Here is an 18,492-nt window from a genome sequence, read left to right on the forward strand (position 1 = left end):
ATTCTAGGTCAAAACAAGACAAGGGAGCAAGTAGGAACTAAAAGGGAGAATAAGGAAAAGAAAAACCACTTAGCATATTCTTTGCTTAATTAACAAATAATTCCTCACTGACTCAAATTAGGAACTGAAGAGGTTATTAATCATTTAGAATCTAAGACAGACTGAAGTTGTTCCAGGGCAAGGAAAATGTAACAATCATTACATCTAATAACATGCTTACAGGGGTATTTAAGCAAAAACATGGCACCCAAAGATAATGTTGCTTGTCTGAAAGAAAGCCTTTATGCTTTTCCTGCGTTACTCTGGATAAATCTGGAAAAATTCTCAAAAGTCCTTTTCAAGAACATTAATTTTAGATGTTTGCTCCAAAATTTAACCTCCATGTTGTATTACCATGGGTTCTAATGAAGTGATTAAAGAGTCAATCTTTCTTTCACAATTGCTTTTTGAAAGTCCAAAACATGTCATCAGTTCCCAAATATAGTCTAATGTGATCACCTCCAGTTTAGTTGGCATAAAGAAGGACTCACCCCATGGAGCTTACTCCTCAATCCTGGCTGTAAATGATCCTGAGACTACCATTCCGGGAGTCCCATCCTCCACTTGCATGGCGTCTATTAAACTTTGATGCCGGAGGCATTGCTTATGCCTAAATCCAGGCCTCTGTGGATATCGTGTAGGCCTCTTCTGACATTGGGCAGCTTTGAGTGTGTGAGCCTAAGCCCTAAATGGGCAGGTCATGGCCCACCCAGGCCCACTTATGGCTATGCCACAGTTATGAATTGTGAACTAATTAAAAGACAGGAAATACAGAGTAAGACTAACTGGTCAGTTCTCTCAATGGAGAATGGTAACTAGTGCAATGCCTCAAAGATCTGGACTGGAACCGGTGCTTTTAAATCTTTTATAACAATCGCTATTATGCTGGGCAACAAGAGACATCTAATATACTGTCAGTGTAGTTTATGGAGAGGTTCCCTAAGTGTCTGTATGCTTGCTGTTTATTTTGTTACTTAATAATTGTTTTCACTTTTGTTCAATTTTTAAATTTTAGAGCTATGACTCAAGCAACACTGGGCAGTTTACTCCAGTAACTAATAAAGGTAAATTAAACCGAAAAAGCTTGCTGTGAGAGACATCTCCCCAATGTCATGGGCAGTCATCAAGAAGTCTCACTGTACTTGACCCTTAGCCACAAGAGTGCTAAATTGCTTCAGAGTGACATGTGTCCTCAAAGACAAATGCTTTAAACAGAGTACAGAAAGAAAATATTTCTATTGTTCATTTTATGCTAAAAGTCACTTGCAAAAATTAAGCTTATGCTGTGTGAGGTTCATACTTCCAAAAGGAAAAAAAAAGTTATTTTAACAGTAATTGAAAACCATATTTTTGTGGAAATCTTACCTGTTTCAGCTGAGATCCAGAAAAATTCTGCTAAAACAAGTTCTGTTAACTCACTTGGTTTAATTCAGGCATTGGGGGTAACCTGCATGGAGTGTCGGGTATGGCCCAAAAGCAGCATGGAATGTCCCTTGCTTTTGGGAAGGCATTCAGAAGGTAACCTGCATGGAGCCATGGTTACACTCCTGAACAGCAGTGTAATAACTGAATTGGATGTTCAGGATGGCTGGGGGACCTGTATATGGGGGCCCATTGATAAACCCAAACTTCACTGAGCACAGGAAGACTAGATTTTAACATGGGAGGGGCCTGCTAGCCTAGATGGAAAAGGCCATCACTATCAGATTTTGGGTGTGCTTGGGAGGATATGGAATGGTAGAAGAGAAGGGGTGGTGCTGGGCTGCATATGGGAGCTCTCATGTGCACATCTACCCTCATATACAAACATCAACTAGATGGGCCATTTTGGTCTTTATCTGCCATCATTTATCACAAATATATGCAGGATACAAACATTAGCTAAGTCAGTAAAATACACATATGATAAATCTTATGGACATATAATCATAAATTTGAATGCCACTTACCAAAACCTAGAGCAAAGATACTTGCCAAACTACTATAATCTTTCCTCCGTACTTCTGAGAGAACCACTGGCATTTGTTTTAGTATCACAGCAGGAAAATATTATTTTGGGTACATTTTGCCAAGGCAGTGCTGCCACTGCTCTGAGAAAAATGTAGTATCCTTATCAAAGGTCACTGACAGGGGAAACACCAGTGACAAGTTTCTCTGGGGGTAAGGAGGTCACACTGAGGTTGCTCCTGAATTATTTTTGTTGTGTTATTTGCTGGGAGTGCTAGGAACCCTCCTGTCAGCAACAGGAACTTTATTGGTATGAGGATCCATACTATGAGGCAGACCTCTGTAGTGAATCTCTGAAAACCAGATAGCACCATGTCCTCTATACTTACATTTCCCTGCTCCTCACCTAAAGAAGGTGAGAAGGAACAGAGAGCATGACTCCAGGAGGTGGCTGAAATGTGGCAAAATCAGCCTGAGTTGGCCCTAAAGTTTAGAACAGAGGTTCCCCAAAGGTTCCCGAGTTCGAAGCTCATGCAGTGTTAAGGACTTGCACTGAAGTATGACAAAAGATTCAGTAGGGTATGTATCATCCTTGTCTTGCTAGAAACAGGCAACTCCTGATAATTCTGGATCCTGGCAGCATATCTGACAGTTTGGAGCATGTTAAAGAAAGTAGAGCTGGGATTAGTAGCTGGTAGCACATGAGGAGAGAATTAGTTAATTAAAGGAAACAGTCATGTCTATTTTTTTTTCTATGAGGGTTTTGTGTATGAATATACTTGTTAGTGCAAAAATCTTTGAAGATACAATGAGGACTTTGGAACTATTTCTTAGGTTTAATATTTTAATTCTGCTGTGGTGCAGTGACAGGGTGCCTTCCATTGATAAGAACACTAATGCTGAATCGGTACAAAGTTATGTGATAAATGAATTTGGAATGTTGGTTAGAATGGATGAGTTTTTAGTTTAGATCTACTGTACAAGGGGGGGGAGGGGTCAAGGAGGGAGAAAAATGAGGCGGGGAGAGATAGAGAAGGGTATGTGATCAGGAGTAATATGATAAAAGAAGAATAGAAGGAGTCAGTTTATAGTTGCTGGTTGAACTTCCTAATGTGTGTGTGTGTGTTTGTGTGAACAAGATGAGATAGTCATAGGGAAAAGCTAGCATGAACAGATAAGACAGCATGGAGCATGTCTCTGGTACCTTTCTCAGAAGCACTTACATGCATTTGTGAAAAATCATTCTCCTCTGGCAACTTTTACTATTTATTTTAAACTGTGCAAAATATATTTTAATGTGATGTTCAGAAAATATTTTAATCTTTACACAGATCTGAAGGACAGGCAACTTGACATTTCTCCATAAATTTGCTATGGTATTCACTTCCAGTCCTCGAGGGCCACAAATGGGCCAGGTTTTCAAGATGTCCCAAATGAATATGCATGAGATAGGAGTGGAAGCAAATCTCCCATGCACCTGGACCAGATAGTTTATACCCCAGAGTTCTGAAAAAACTAAAAAATGAAATCGAAAATCCATTACTAGTAATTTGTTACCTATCATTAGGGACCTTTTTCAGTTTTTAATTTATTTTTACAGGGAATTTCAATGTTATTGTTGTGCATCCCGTCCGTGCTCGGCCTGCGTCCAGGCCTACTCACCCCACTAAGACTCCCACGGGCCCTGGGTCATTCTCCCCTGCTACAGCAGTGAGCTCAGCCAGGCCTCGGCGTCCCTCGGCGGCGGTCGCCGGGCCTTCCACCTCCGGCCAGGCCTCACGGTGGGGCTCGGTGTCTTCCATGGCGTCGGGCCTTCCACCTCCAGCCAGGCCTCAAGGTGGGGCTCGGTGTCTTCCATGGCGTTGGCCCCGCCCCTAGGCGCGCGTGGACTGCCCAGCTCCTTAAAGGGCTGGGGCAGATCCCAGCTGCACGGCACGCCCTGATTGAACGCTCCTCAAAAGGAAGTGCTTGCCTACACTTCCTTGCCTTGGCATCGGGTCCTTACCTGGTGTCATGTGTCGTTCTACAGCTCTCTGTTCAGGTGTTCGTTGGGACCCTCTCCAGTCAACCGTTCCCTGGGACATCCGTTCTGTCCGGCGTCCGGTTCCGCAGTGGCTGGGATCCAGGTCTGGCGGGCACGACGTTCGGGTCGATCACGCTGATTCTAGTTTGCCTCTGCATTTCCAGTGTTTGTTCCAGTCTCGTTCCAGCCTTGTTCCGGTCTTGTTCCAATCCTGTTCCAGCGTCCTTCTGTTCCAGCGTCCTACTGTTCCTTCGTCTCCCCAGGTAGTACCTCTCGGACTGTCTTCTCGGTACTGACCTCTGCCTGTTCTTGACTACGTTGATCGCCGCCTGGATTTGACCTTTGCCTGACCACTGACCACGTCTGACTGCCGTCTGGAACCTGACCCCTGCTTTGGCTGACTATCCATGGACTGACCACTGGTATTGACCCCTGCTTTGGCTGACTACACTACCTTGACTTTGGCTTTGATCCTTGCCGTACATCCAGAGACTATTCTGGCCTTCTCTGGCATCTCGGACTTCTAGCCTGAACATCGACCGTGCAACCTTGATCGTGGTGGGCACACCTCTGAACTTTCTCTCAAGGAGATCCTGCGAGGCCCACCTAAGACCAGATGGCCCAGGTAACCAAGGGCTGAACCTGAGGGAACCCCGGGTTGCTATTGGTGAAGCTCCAGCTAGCCTCTGTCTCCTCTTCTGCTCCGCCTCCTGGTGGCAGGTGCTCTCTGGGTCCAACCAGGGAGCCTACCAATCCTGCACTAGGCCAAGGGTCCACCTCCCGGCGCAACAGTTATATCAGTGGAAAATTACTTTTCCACTCATTTTAATCCTGTGTATTATAACAAAGTAACTGCTTGATTTTTGTTATAATATTGAAATTCCCATTAAAAATAAAATAAAAACTGAAAAGTAAGGTCCCTACGCTATCATTAAAATGGTATATTTTACCTGAAGATTGGAAAATGACCAATGTAACACCAGTCTTTAAAAAGGGCTGCAGGGGAGATCTGGAAAACTATAGACTGGTGAGCCTAATGTCCATGCTGGGAAAAATCATGGAAAATATTCTAAATAACTAAATTACAGAACATATAGAGAGACGTGGTTTAATGTAAAACAGCCACTGTAGAGTTATCCAAGAGAAGTCTTGCCTCACCAATCTACTACTTTTTTTTTGAAGGGGTTAATAAACATAGATAAAGGTGAGCTGGTGGATATAATGTGTTTGGATTTTCAGAAGGCATTTGAGAGAATCCCTCATGAGAGACACCTGAGAAAATAAAAAAAAAAAACCATGGGACAGAAGGCAATATCCTATTGCGGTCTGAAAACTTGTTAAACGATAGGAAATAGAAGGTAGGACTAAATGGTCATTTTATTCAGTGGAGGAAGGTAAATAGTGGAGTGCCTCAGGGATCTGTACTGGGATCCATGCTTTTTCATATATCTATAAATGGTCTGTGAAAGGAAACACTGACTGTAGTGATCAAATTTGCAGATGATATAAAATTATTATGATTGTTAAATCATAAGTGGTTATGAGAGAGTGCAGAAGGATCTTGCGAGACTGGGAGATTGGGTATCCAAATGGCAGATGAAATTGAATATGGACAATGCAAAGTGATTCACATATGGAAAAGTAATCCAAACTGTAGTTACATGATGTTAGGTTCCATACTAGGAGTCACCACCCAAACAAAGGATCTAGGAGTCATAATGGACAATATGTTGAAATCCTTGGCTCCTTGTGTGGTGGCAGTCAAAAAAGCAAACAGAAGGGTCATTGTAATAAAGTGTGTCCAGCTTAACGCACAGTTTAACAAACAGTTGGACACGTGTCCTTAACCCCTGATGCAATAAGGGGATCAGCACATCCAAAACACGCGTCTAAACAAAGGCGTAGCTAATAACACTCATCACATGTAGATGCCATGTAGATGAGGCTATTAGTTATTACCCTGCGATGCAAAAGTGTGCCTAAGGCACGCTTCTTAACCTGTCAAATTTTACACCTGCCCTGGAGCAGGCATAAGGTCTTGCCGTGCTTCAAGGGGTCTACTTAAAAAATATTGCTTTTCTGTGGTTCCTCTTACCTAGCATCATTGCAATACAAGTAGGAGGCACCACAGAAAGCAGCATCCTGAAAAAATAAAAAGGCTTAACGGAAAAAATGAAAATCGCAGGCATACAATAAACACGCACAATATACATGCTCCAGGCCATGTATATTGAAACATAGAAACATAAACATAGAAATGACGGCAGAAAGGGACCAAACGGGACTGTCTAGTCTGCCCAGCAAGTTTATGGTAGCATCAGCCGCACCATCCAGGTCTCCCCTATAATGGTAGCATCAGGGGGTGGCATCTGCCATGGCATACAAATTACCCCCATACTTAGTTTCCCAAACGGTTACAGTCAGGACCCTTGTTGGTTACTGTCTGAGTCTAATTGCCCATTATCTCTTATCTCTTGCTGTTGAAAGAGAGAACAATGTTGGAGTTACATCACAAGTTTAAGGCTTATTGGTTAAGGGTAGTAGCAGTTGCATCAGCAAGTTACCCCCATGCTTATTTGTTTTACCAGACCATAAAATTTAATGTCCTTGTTGGTTGCTGTCCAAAACTAATTTCCCTTTTCCACTTTTCTCCCTGCCGTTAAAGCAGAGAGCAATAATGAGTTGCATCAACAGTATGAAGGCTTATTGGTTAAGGTTTGTAACTGCCATTCCAGCAAGTTACCCACATGTGCTCTTTTCCTCATTTCCATCCTCAAGCCTTTAAGGATCCCATGCCCCTTTGAAATCTTTCACCATTTTTGTCTTCACCACCTCCTTCGGAAGGGCATTCCAGGCATCCACCACCCTCTCTGTGAAGAAATATTTCCTGACATTGGTTCTGAGTCATTCTCCCTGGAGTTTCATTTCGTGACCCCTAGTTCTCCTGATTTCTTTCCAATGGAAAAGGTTTGTCATTGATTGTGCTTCATTTAAACCTTTCAGATATCAAAAGGACTGTATCATATCTCCCTTGCACCTCTTCTCCTCCAGGGTATACATATTTAGATCCTTCAACCTCTCCTCATAAGTCATTTGATGGAGAGCCCCCACCATTTTGGTTGCCCTTCTCTGGACTGCCTCCACCCTGTATCTGGCCCTTTTGAGATACTGTCTCCAGAACTGAACACAGTACTCCAGGTGAAGCCTCACCAAGAACCTGTACAAAGGAATTATCACCTCCTTTTTCTTACTGGTTATTCCTCTCTCTATGCAGCCCAGCATTCTTCTGGCTTTAGCTATCGCCTTGTCACATTGCTTCGCCGTCTTCAGATCACTAGACACAATCAGCCCAAGGTCCCTTTCTTGCTCCGTGCACAACAGCCCTTCTCTCTCATCACATACAGCTCTTTGGATTACCACACCCCAGATGCATGATTTTGCACTTCTTGGCATTGAATCCCAGCTGCCATATCTTCGACCACCGTTCAAGCTTCCCTATATCACATCTCATTCTCTCTACTCCTTCAGGCGTGTCCACTCTGTTGCAGATCTTAGTATCATCTGCAAACAGGCAAACTTTACCTTCTATCCCTTCCGCAATGTCATTCACAAAGATGTTGAACAGAACCAGTCCCAACACCAATCTCTGTGGCACTCCACTTAACACCGCTCTCTCTTCAGGGTAGGTTCCATTTACCATCACACACTGTCTTCTATCCGTCAACCAGTTTGTAATCCACGCCACCACCATGGCGCTCACTCCCAAGCTTCTCATTTTATTCACAAGCCTCCTATGCGAGACCGTATCAAAAGCTTTGCTGAAATCCAAGTAGATCACATCGAGCACTCTTCCTCAATCCAATTCTTTAGTCACCCAATCAAAAAAATCAATCAGATTTGTCTGTCAGGATCTTCCCCTGGTGAATCCATGCTGCCTTGGGTCCAGCAATCCTTCTGAGTGTAAATAGTTCACTATCCTTTCCTTCAGCAGAGTTTCCATTACTTTTCCCACCACCGAGGTGAGGCTAACCGGCCTGTAGTTTCCTGCCTCCTCTCTGCTCCTAGTTTTGTGAAACGGGATCACCACCGCTCTTCTCTAATCACTCGTACATTAAGGGTCCATTTTGGTAACTCGCACACAGCCTTGTCTCCTGGGCACATCTGTTCTAATGCAGCAGCTCATTTATATTTTGCATCAGGCGCCTGAGAGATGGATGTGCGCGTGTTAAAAACAAGTGCCCAGTTTGGATGCATGTTTTTTACACGCACTTTAAATCATCAGTCTCAGAAAGTTAGAAAAGGAATGGAGAATATCATAATACCTCTGTATCTTTCCATGGTGCAATCACATCTAGAGTACTATGCAGAATTCTGATTGCCACATCTAAAAAAAAATATAGTGGAACTGGAGAAGGTACAGAGAAAATGCGCATCAAACAGTGAGTTAAACTGCGCTCAGCTGAGCGCACTTTACAGTATCAGCCTGATAGTGTAACTATAGCATGAATTATTTTTCCCTATATGCATCACCTTGCACTTGTTCACATTGTATTTCATCTGCCATATGGATGTCCAATCTTCCAGTTTTGCAAGGTCCTCCTGCAATTTATCACAATTCGCTTGTGATTTAACTACTCTGAATAATTTGTGCCATCTGCAAATTTGATTAACTTACTCGTTGTACTTCTTTCCAGATCATTTACAAATATATTAAAAATCATTGATCCAAGTACAGATCCCTGAGGCACTCCACTGTTTACCTTTTTCCACTGTGAAAACAATTTAATCCTACTCTCTGTTTCCTGTCTTTTAACCAGCTTGCAATCCACAAAAGGACATCGTCTCCTATCCCATGGTTTTTTAATTTTCTTAGAAGCCTCTCATGAGGGACTTTGTCAAACGCCTTCTGAAAATCCAAATACACCATATCTACTCGTTCACCTTTATCCACATGTTTATTCACCCCTTCAAAAATTGTAGCAGATTTGTGAGGCAAGACTTTTTTCCTTAGGTAAATTCATGCTGGCTGTATTCCATTAAATCATGTCTAGCTATATGTTCTGTAATTTTATTCTTTATAATACTTTCCACGATTTTTCCTGGCACTGAAGCAGGCTCTGGAGCCCTTTTTATATATTGGGATTACATTGGCCATCTTCCAGTCTTCAGGTACAACAGATGATTTTAATGATAGGTTACAAATTACTTGTACTAGGTCTGAAATTTCATTTTTTAGTTCTTTCAGAACCGTGGGATGTATGCCATTCAGTCCAGGTGATTTGCTACTCTTCAGTTTGTCAAACTGGCCTACTGTATCTTCCAGGTTCCCTTGATTTGGATCAGTTCATCTGAATCGTCACCCTTGAAAACCGTCTCCAGCCCTCGAGGACTGGAAGTGGATTCTCATCAATTAGTTTACAGTGGCCCATATTTCTTCACCACTCTTCCCCCATCTCCTCTTCTAGGGTTGGAATTGAGGGTAGTCAGTAATCTTGGGACTCTTCTAATTCAGGACAGCTCTGATTCAGAAGGTGAAAAATTCTATCATAAGAGATGGCAACAGATCTCAAAGTGCCATGGTGCCTTTTCCACATGATTAGACACAGGATGCAGTGATGGGAAGAGATGCCAGATTTGATTGAGGTTGTGTTAGGCTGTGGATCTGAACACGAGACTTTTATCAGGGAGGTGCCATTGTTTTGGTCAGAGTCAATGGCCTCTCCAGAACCCTGCATGTTACTGTAGGAGACTGGAGAAATGGAAGGGAAAAGTGCCTGTGAAATTTTCACTGTAGAAGACATTTGCCACCAGAGGGCACTGTTGGATCTATTAGTTTGTACTTTTTAATTGTAAGAAAGTTTTATTAACTTGCCACAATATTTATTTTTAATGCCTCCTTCTTTCTTCTTAAGGAGTTAAAGACAACAGGTCTTAGTCACTCTGTCCAAGTACTGATGGAAAGCCTGAATATTTAACGCATGCATAAGGGAAAAGAGGGTATGGGAAGGACTTGGATATTTTCAGCAGGTTAATCTAAGTAGTTCCTTATTTTTCCTTATATGTGATTTCACCTCGATGCTCTAGGGATCTAATTTCTGACTGCGAGCTTCAGGGGATTTTTGTGTATGTGGATTTCTCATCTCGTTCTATTTTTGTCCTTTCCTGTTTAAGTGAAGAAAATGAGCGCTCTGTATGATGCTTTCTTCACTTAAAACTAAACATGGCTGGCATATGAGTTTGATTCCTGGGTCAGGGCTTCCGCTCTCCGGGTTGACCAGGGCTGAGATTATTGCAGAAGCAGCATTCACAACTCCTGGGGGGAAGGAATCAGTCATTGCACAGTGGAGACACTTAGTGGCCGGCAAGGCCAGCCTTTGGGTAGAGTGAGCTGGGGAGCCATCTGGGGAGCTGTAAGACATGGAGTGCCTTGGGCACTGCCAGCATCACCTCTTGGCCTAGTCAGCTGGTGGGACAGGCAGCGGTACTGATTATAGGCACTCAGTATAAGCTCAGGCTTGAGTAGGCTAAGCCTCCTTAAAACCCGGTGGGTTGGGTATTCCTCCATGCCCCCTCTTGCACACAGCTGGCAGGATGAGTGACACATAATAGCATGTCAACTTTCTCTGCCATACTGGGTCAATCTCATGGTGTGAGCCATGAGATTCCATTTTAGAATCTCGTGTCTCAGACCAAGAGAGTGGCCCCATGGGCAGAGGAAGCTTCTGAGCTAATAAATACCACTTTTGCCATCTTCAGGGGGGTTGTAACAAGAACATAAGAACATAAGAAATTGCCATGCTGGGTCAGACCAAGGGTCCATCAAGCCCAGCATCCTGTTTCCAACAGAGGCCAAACCAGACCACAAGAACCTGGCAAGTACCCAAACACTAAGAAGATCCCATGCTACTGATGCAATTAATAGCAGTGGCTATTCCCTAAGTAAAGCAAATGCTGCTTACCTCAGCATTTCCTGAGCTGGGAATACAGCAGGGGAGGGGGAGGGGAGAAAGATGGAAAGTATTGAGAATCAGGGCACACAGCAGCAGACCTTCTTCATATGGGGAAATGGGGATAGAGTGGAAAACTGTACCTGGGGTGATGGTGACAGGGAGGGAGAAATTGTATCAGAGGTAGGGGGGGGCAGGGAGACCTGTAAGTTGTGGAAGACTGTACATGGGGTGGGGGAAATGAGAGGGAGAGAGGGCTCAGGATGGGGACATGAAGTGGAAGAGAGGATGCAAGATTAAGATAGGATCCAGGTTAGAGAGAGAGGACTAAGACTGGTGGAAGAGAGGAAGGGAGCATCACATTTGGGTGAAAACAGAGTATACAGGAGATCAGGGGTGGAGCAAACTAAATAAGGAAGATAGGGGAATAGAGAGTTGGATTTCCATTGCCAGTGCCCATAGGCACCGGGGAGGGGTGGAAGGCGCCCTCCTTCCCATCCCCTCTCCTGACATACTGGGGGGGGGGGGGGGTGTCAACCTCTAGCCACTTACCTAAAATGGTGCTGTTCTGATCCCACAGCAGCAGGAGAAAAAGCAACCTACAAGAAATTCAGCATGCAGCCTACAGCCCACAGCAGCACGTTCAAGGCCCTGCCCCCTCCTTCCACAGGGGCTTCCTGTTACTATGGAAACTTGTGTGAGAGGCAGGGCCTTGAGTGTGCAGCCGTGGGCTGCAGGCCTCATGCTGAATTTCTTGTAGGTTGCTGCTGCTGCTGCCACTGTTATGGAATAAGAACAGAGCTGATTTAGAAAAGAGCCTGGGAAGTACAGCAACAGCTGCAACCTTCTAGCACCTATCAAAATTTGGCACTAGAGATAGTTGCCTATGCCTAAATCCAAGCCTGATGAAATGGGAATTGAGGGAACTGGAGAGATGATTAGGGATGAGAGGATGCAAAGGAAGAGAGGACCAGAGATGTCAGAAGAAATGGGGTAGAGGGTGAGTGACAGGGAAGGAATTTGAGCTGGTGAGAGATGAAAGGCAGAAGAAAGTAGATGAAGGCTGGAGTTAGGATGAGTACAGAGGGTGGAAATGGGGGTCTAGGGAGTGGTTGAAAGACAAAGAGGTAAATAGAAGACTGGAGAAGGAGTGAGAACAGGGGAAATGGGAAGGAGGTAAGAGAGAGGGGAAGAAGGGCCAAGATGGAGCTTGAGATTGGGAGTCAGCTGGTAGGTACGCAAGAGATGCAGTGGTGGAGAATGTGAGAACTAGATGCAGGAAGAATGTCTGGAGAAGACAGAGGATGGATGGGGGAAGTGGGGAGAATACCTGGAAGGAGGGAGAAGCAGGTGGCCCTGGCAGAGTTACAGGATGAGTCTTGGTGCTCTGGCCCCCTGGCTGAGGACAGTAATTGCAAATGACCAGACAAGGTGCATTGGGAGGGGAAAAATTCCTGGGTTGTTGTCAGTGAAGGCTCGTGATGCCATTTCCCAGCTCTGGTTCTGATTGAGCCGGAAGTGAAAAGGAGCAGGAGGAAGCTACCAGGACAAAATCTCCCATCAATGTATTTTGTCTGAAAAGGAAAGGGGGAAAATATTTTATTTTATTTTATTTATTTAAAATTTTTATATACCGACATTCATCAAAGATATCACATCGGTTCACAGTGAAACGCAAACAGACGCCTGGGGTGGCGCTTTATATCAAACAAATATAACATATTAACAAGAGAACAAGTGAGTAATGGGGGGGGGGGGGGGGGAGATAAAGGGAGTTAAAGGGAGATAAAGGGAAAATATAAAATAAACAGAACCCCCAAAACAATGTTGCACCAGAAATCTGATCATTCCAGGTCCTGCCATTTCTTAAACTCGAGCCCTCCTTGTTAAAACTGATCCCTCTGTTAGGAACCCTGACATTGTCTCTTTAATCCTGTGGACAAAATGAGAAACTCATCTATACTGTACTACAGACCAGTGCAAGTTTATGTAGAATTAATTTTTGACTATCAAAAATGGAAATGTATTTTGAATTTGGATGTTTCATAATAATGTATTTGGCAATTAATAGTAGTAAGGAACTTCATCTCATCCCCCACTCACTGCCTGACCATGAGCAAGACACTTTGTCCCTGTATTCACACTTATCTGGTAAGCGGTGACCTACCTTGTGCAGTGCTGTGTACATTCACTGACAGCACCACATGAATGATAAAGGAAGAGGACATTTCCATACATCTGAAAATTATTGCATATTATGATGGGGATAGTTAACATTCCAGATGGGAGTTACACTACAGGACAAAGCTGTGCCTTAGAATGAGGAGCTAGTTAGCCAAGATTATGCAGTTCAATATTTTGCCCTTCTTACCGGAAACACCCATAACACATAACACTCATAATAATGAAACACACAACAAAAGGACAACAGGTCCTCCCCATTCACCAAAATACTGGCCATTCTTCCTCTCCCGCTCTCCCAAGGGGAACAGATAAGTCTTCAAGCTATGCCTAAATTGCTGCAGGACAGCCATTTGGCATAAATCCAGCAGTTGAGCGTTCCACATCTATGGTGCTGAACATTTGGACCCTGAACTCTAGCATGCCTAATCAATCAGAGCAATAGAACGACCAAGTTACTGGCCAACTGGGAGCACAGAAGGTGCGACCTAGTGGATATAAAGGTAATGTTTTAGCCAGATAACCCAGGCCCATCCAATTTTGAACCTGTGTGTGGTATGTTACCCAGGACGCTGGTCAAACAATTGTTGCACACTGGATGAAACTAAATTTGCTGAGTTTCATCTTTGAATTTAAAGTGTTCAAGCCCCTGAGGCAGCGGCTGTCAAGCTGCGAAACTCGGCCTGAGTCGGGCATTCTGTGAACACATCTCTGTTTTAATAAATATTGGAAAAAGACTCAGGCAACTCCAGATACAGGGAATTACAATAATCAAGATGTGTCATCAGGGCAATGTACAAAATCTTTACAAAATCCAACTGAATAAAATAATTGGTTGGTTCCCCTTAACTACCAAAAATAGTACAAATCCACTTTCACCACTCTGGTGTCAAGATGGTCCAGGGTTAACCCTACCTTTAGACCATCGTTTGCTTGGTACTTGGCATATGCACCAAACCCTGTTTTACCAGTGGTCGCGACAACCCACAACCAACTTTCCGCACCCAAAGGAGCTCCGTCTTTTGGATATTCAGTTTGAGATCATCTACCCCTTAATAGCCTTGTAAGTAGATGTTTAAGTTTGCTGGATTTTTTCTCAGTTCTGTGCAGATCCCCCAAACTCCTCCAGGTGGCACTGTTGGTCACATAAAAGGCCCTCTTCTCTGTGCCCAGCCATCCATTTTGTAAACGGCTTCGTGGGACAGGCCTGTTGCTGAAACGCTGCTGAACTCTTTAACCTTTGCCCTGGGATTGCTCCTTTTGCCCCAGGATAGCGGATAAGCTCCATTTCACTCTCAAAACAGCGGCCAGCTACTTAGCTGATACTTCTTTCTCCTGCTGGATTCTATTAGCACCCTGATGTTGAAAATGCTGCTCTAGACTGTTGCATGGAATTTGATTTATACTGGAATGCGCTGGCGACTTGTAAATCTTTTTCAGCACGCACACTCGTTTCTATACTTGTGCAGCAGGTATGCATCGTTTACAGTGCAGTAAATCTGCTCGAAGCATTCGAAATACAATCTGATTTTTCATCCCGGTTTAATAGTTAAAACAAGCAAATGGATAAAAAACATCCAGCTGTGCAAATACTGTACGTATTTTATTTGGAGGACATTGATGGAGGAACCTGGACAGATTTGGACCTGCCTTTGCTCATTTTAGCTGAGTTCTGCGCTTTATCCACAATTACTGTTCTCATTACTTTAATGGAATCTCACTCATTAGCAGTGGTATTAATCTGCTAAAATGCTTTTCATCTGATGAGCTGGTCAATCCCTCTCACCACCCCTACTCTCAACTGTCCGTATCAGGCTTTGAGTGACCAGAAATTAAGTTTTCCAGTGAGAAAGAAATGTAAACAAATCATTATACAAACATCTCTGAATCTGAGCAAATATATTTGAAACTGAACAAAATGTTGATGATTTAATAATATGTTGGTCTCAGTCACAACTTCAGAGATGAATTCCCATCCTCCCCACACAATATGTTTTGAAAAGGCTTGAAGTACCAAGTGGATTTTCTTACACTCTGACACACGAGGGTTGTAAATCCTTCACTAGTCGAGTGATATACATGCATTTCCGCTGCAGCATTAAAGAGAAGAGTAGAGAATCCCTGGCCTCAGATGTTTTATTTTGTGGTGCTCTAAGCATTGGTTAGTTGGGGTGTTAACCCTGCCCTTTGCATTCAGTTTATAGCTTTGGCCAATTGTCAGGGGCCTGTATGTTGACATAAAATTGTCAGCTTGTACTGGTGTTTACCTTTCTATAGAATGCCTTGGGCTGACTCCTTAAGCAGGCACGGCAGTGCATGCACCTCAGGTTCTGTTTGTGCTAGAACCTTTATATCAAGGACAGACAACTCTATTCATTAAGGATTATAAACTGTTCTGGCTTACGGGACAGCCACCATGAATATTTGTGAGATTTATTCGCATGTGTTGGGTTTAACTGCGCTAATTTATATACCGTGGTTACTGTGAATAACACACCTATCGGGGCCTCGCAGACAGATGTCTACCCCTGTAATAATACTATATCTGTTGTAAGTCGTATTTCAACATAACCAACTTAAGTGAACCAGCTGAGGTTTTATACCATAATATATTATTATATATAGATAGATAGATAGACATGAATGAATAAATCGAAGTTCAAAAAATCAACTGCAATTGGGTATGCTTTTTTATGTCGCTTAATAATAGCTGAGCTAGAAATATTCATTCATGAAAAATGAAATATCTTAACAGGCATGAGTTTTAGGTGTTCTTGTGTCGCTGCCCAGAGTGAGCGAGAGGAGGCAGAAGGTACAATAATACAGGTTTATTCCTGCAGTTGTATGCAGATACAGAGTGGCTCTCAGCTAGAATACCCAGGGCCACCACCAAATGATGGAAGCTAACATTTCCTTGCTATGCTGGATGCAGAACACCAGTGTCAACTGTCTCTCCTCACTGGTCCGCAGTGGATGCACAATGGCCAGCGGTCATTTGCTTATCAACAATGCGTAAACCAAAAGAAACTCACCAGCAGAATTTATTCTTTCAGGAGGCATCTAAAGACATCATTTTAACATAAAAAACCACTTCTGAAAGGCCAAGTGACCCATACAGAAAGTTTGATCTTCGGTTCGGGTCTTCCACTTCCTGGGTGGGCTGGGTATTGCTGCAGAAGCAGTGTTGAGAGCCCCGGGGAGGAGAGGGGAGGGAGTCAATCATTGCTTAAGAATGACTCCCTACTAGCCAGAGTTGGGGCCCATAGTAGCAGGGTTCTGGATGGAGCCCTGGTGCGTGGCCACTGGCCCACAACCATCAGTACAATGGCCAGACCAGGTAGGTTTTTTTTTTTTAATTTGGGAGTAGGGCTGTTGGCAGCGAGAGATATATAATAAAGGGAATTGCACATTCTGGCTCATGGCACCAGATCCCAGGCTTGGTACTGACTGAACTGGAAGCCAAAAGGAGCAAAAAGAGGCTGCTGGGTCAAAAAAAAAAAATTCCTTGAATCTGACAAATGGCCACCGTATCCATTTTCCAGAGGTTCTGCTGCCTTTTGAAATATTACCAGGCAGCCCTCAACTTTCTGCTCAGAGAAAGAACCATGACCAAAACCCTGAAATTAGTTGCTCAGAAGACTGTTTTATATAAGAGTTGAAACATTCCTCTTTCTTGATTAGCTAAATTCTTAACAGATGTGAGTTTCTTTACCCTTTTAATGATATTCACATATATTCCATGTATTTTATCCTGAGACTTCAAACAATATTGAACTCTCCTATTCAGTTAGATGGCAGTGTATTCTCCTTCATAAAACAAGGGTACTTCCGATTATCTGAGCACAAACATGTAGCTGAATTTTGACAAACAGCAGAATCTGCATCTGGTGAATCACCATCCCTCATACCCAGTCCCATACATGCAGGAATGAAAGTCTCTCAATGGTCAAACCAGCTGTCAATCAAAAATGACTGATATTCTGCCATGTTAACTTTTGGCAGCCATCTTGGAAAAGTGGAGAAAACATTTTAAAATCTTTTTTTTACATTTGCGAATAACTGTAACAAAATATTTCAGTTAAACATTTATTAAGTGAAATAACATGCCGGATGGTACAGCTGTGAAGATATGTATTCATACATGGCTATAGAAGGCAAAAGAGTGAACAAAACACTTAGGTCTACCTCTCTACAATTGTGCATTCTATCATGTCTTATTTCCTACTTGCCTAATCACTTGTTTCATACATTGGAGAACATATGTTATGAATACAGTTTAGGAAGAAAGGAGAACGATCCTGATGAAGGCGATACTGTTCCCACTGTGTAGTACAGAGTTCTCATAGCCATGGTGCTGTGGAGAGACAGTTGTTTCTGTCTTGGGCTGTAACACCATCTAAAGAACCAGCACAAGAATTATCCGGAGATACCGCTGACCATGAGATTTCCATGCCACACACCTTTACCTAAGGACCTGACTCACTTTTACTGTTCCCCCATGTCTAGGAGGAAAACAGTTCAGAGAATTGGGCCCGAAGTGTTGCATCTGTAGTCTGAAAGCACATGAACTGCAACATCTTTGCATTAATCTCACGCAGGCTAAAAGAAGAGGTGACCCAAGCCACCCAGAAAGCAGATGGCTTCCACACGTTTGCATGCTCGGCGGTTTTTTTTATCTAATGTTTGAAAGCCGTTTTATTAGCAACCTTTTAAATTACCAGTACAATTTCTCTTTTCTTGTAATGATAAATGCTTCAAAAAATGTATTTTTAACAGATCTCTGCACTGAAGGTTATAATTTCTTTTTTATGCATTGATAAAGTATGAGATCCATTAAACCCATTAGTTTATTGTGATGTGTTCTTGTCTGGCGAGGCTCTCTGTTTTCAGTCCTTCCCTTGAAATGACACAATAGCATATCTGTATGTGTTGCTGGAGAGCTTCTTTCTCTTGTTTCTTTACATTTTGGATTGAGGGGCTGAAGTGGGGCTTGGTTATGACTTGCTGCCTATTCTAGCAAAGTGCAGCTTTTCTATTACTGTTCTGTTTCTGGAAGAACTGAAGCTGTTTGTCAGGCTGAAGGCCTCTGCAGCACACTCACACAGGTACTGTATCCCAATACTAGTTTTATTTAGAAACAATGCCAAAATAACAGTTGCTGACTTATGCAGTGCAGGTTAGATAAGGCTTACTTCCAATCCGAAACATTTCAATTCAGTCTGGGTCATTTCACAGAGACGGCACATAGCATGAATGGAGACAAACTTCTACTAGCAGAAATCTACCTCAGGCGAAGAGCTCGTGGGTCTTCCTCTGGAATCCCGAATCTTCCTTTGGCCTCCTAGCTGTCTAAAT

This window comes from Rhinatrema bivittatum, chromosome 8 (assembly GCF_901001135.1).
Source record: "Rhinatrema bivittatum chromosome 8, aRhiBiv1.1, whole genome shotgun sequence".
In the NCBI taxonomy this organism is placed as follows: domain Eukaryota; kingdom Metazoa; phylum Chordata; class Amphibia; order Gymnophiona; family Rhinatrematidae; genus Rhinatrema; species Rhinatrema bivittatum.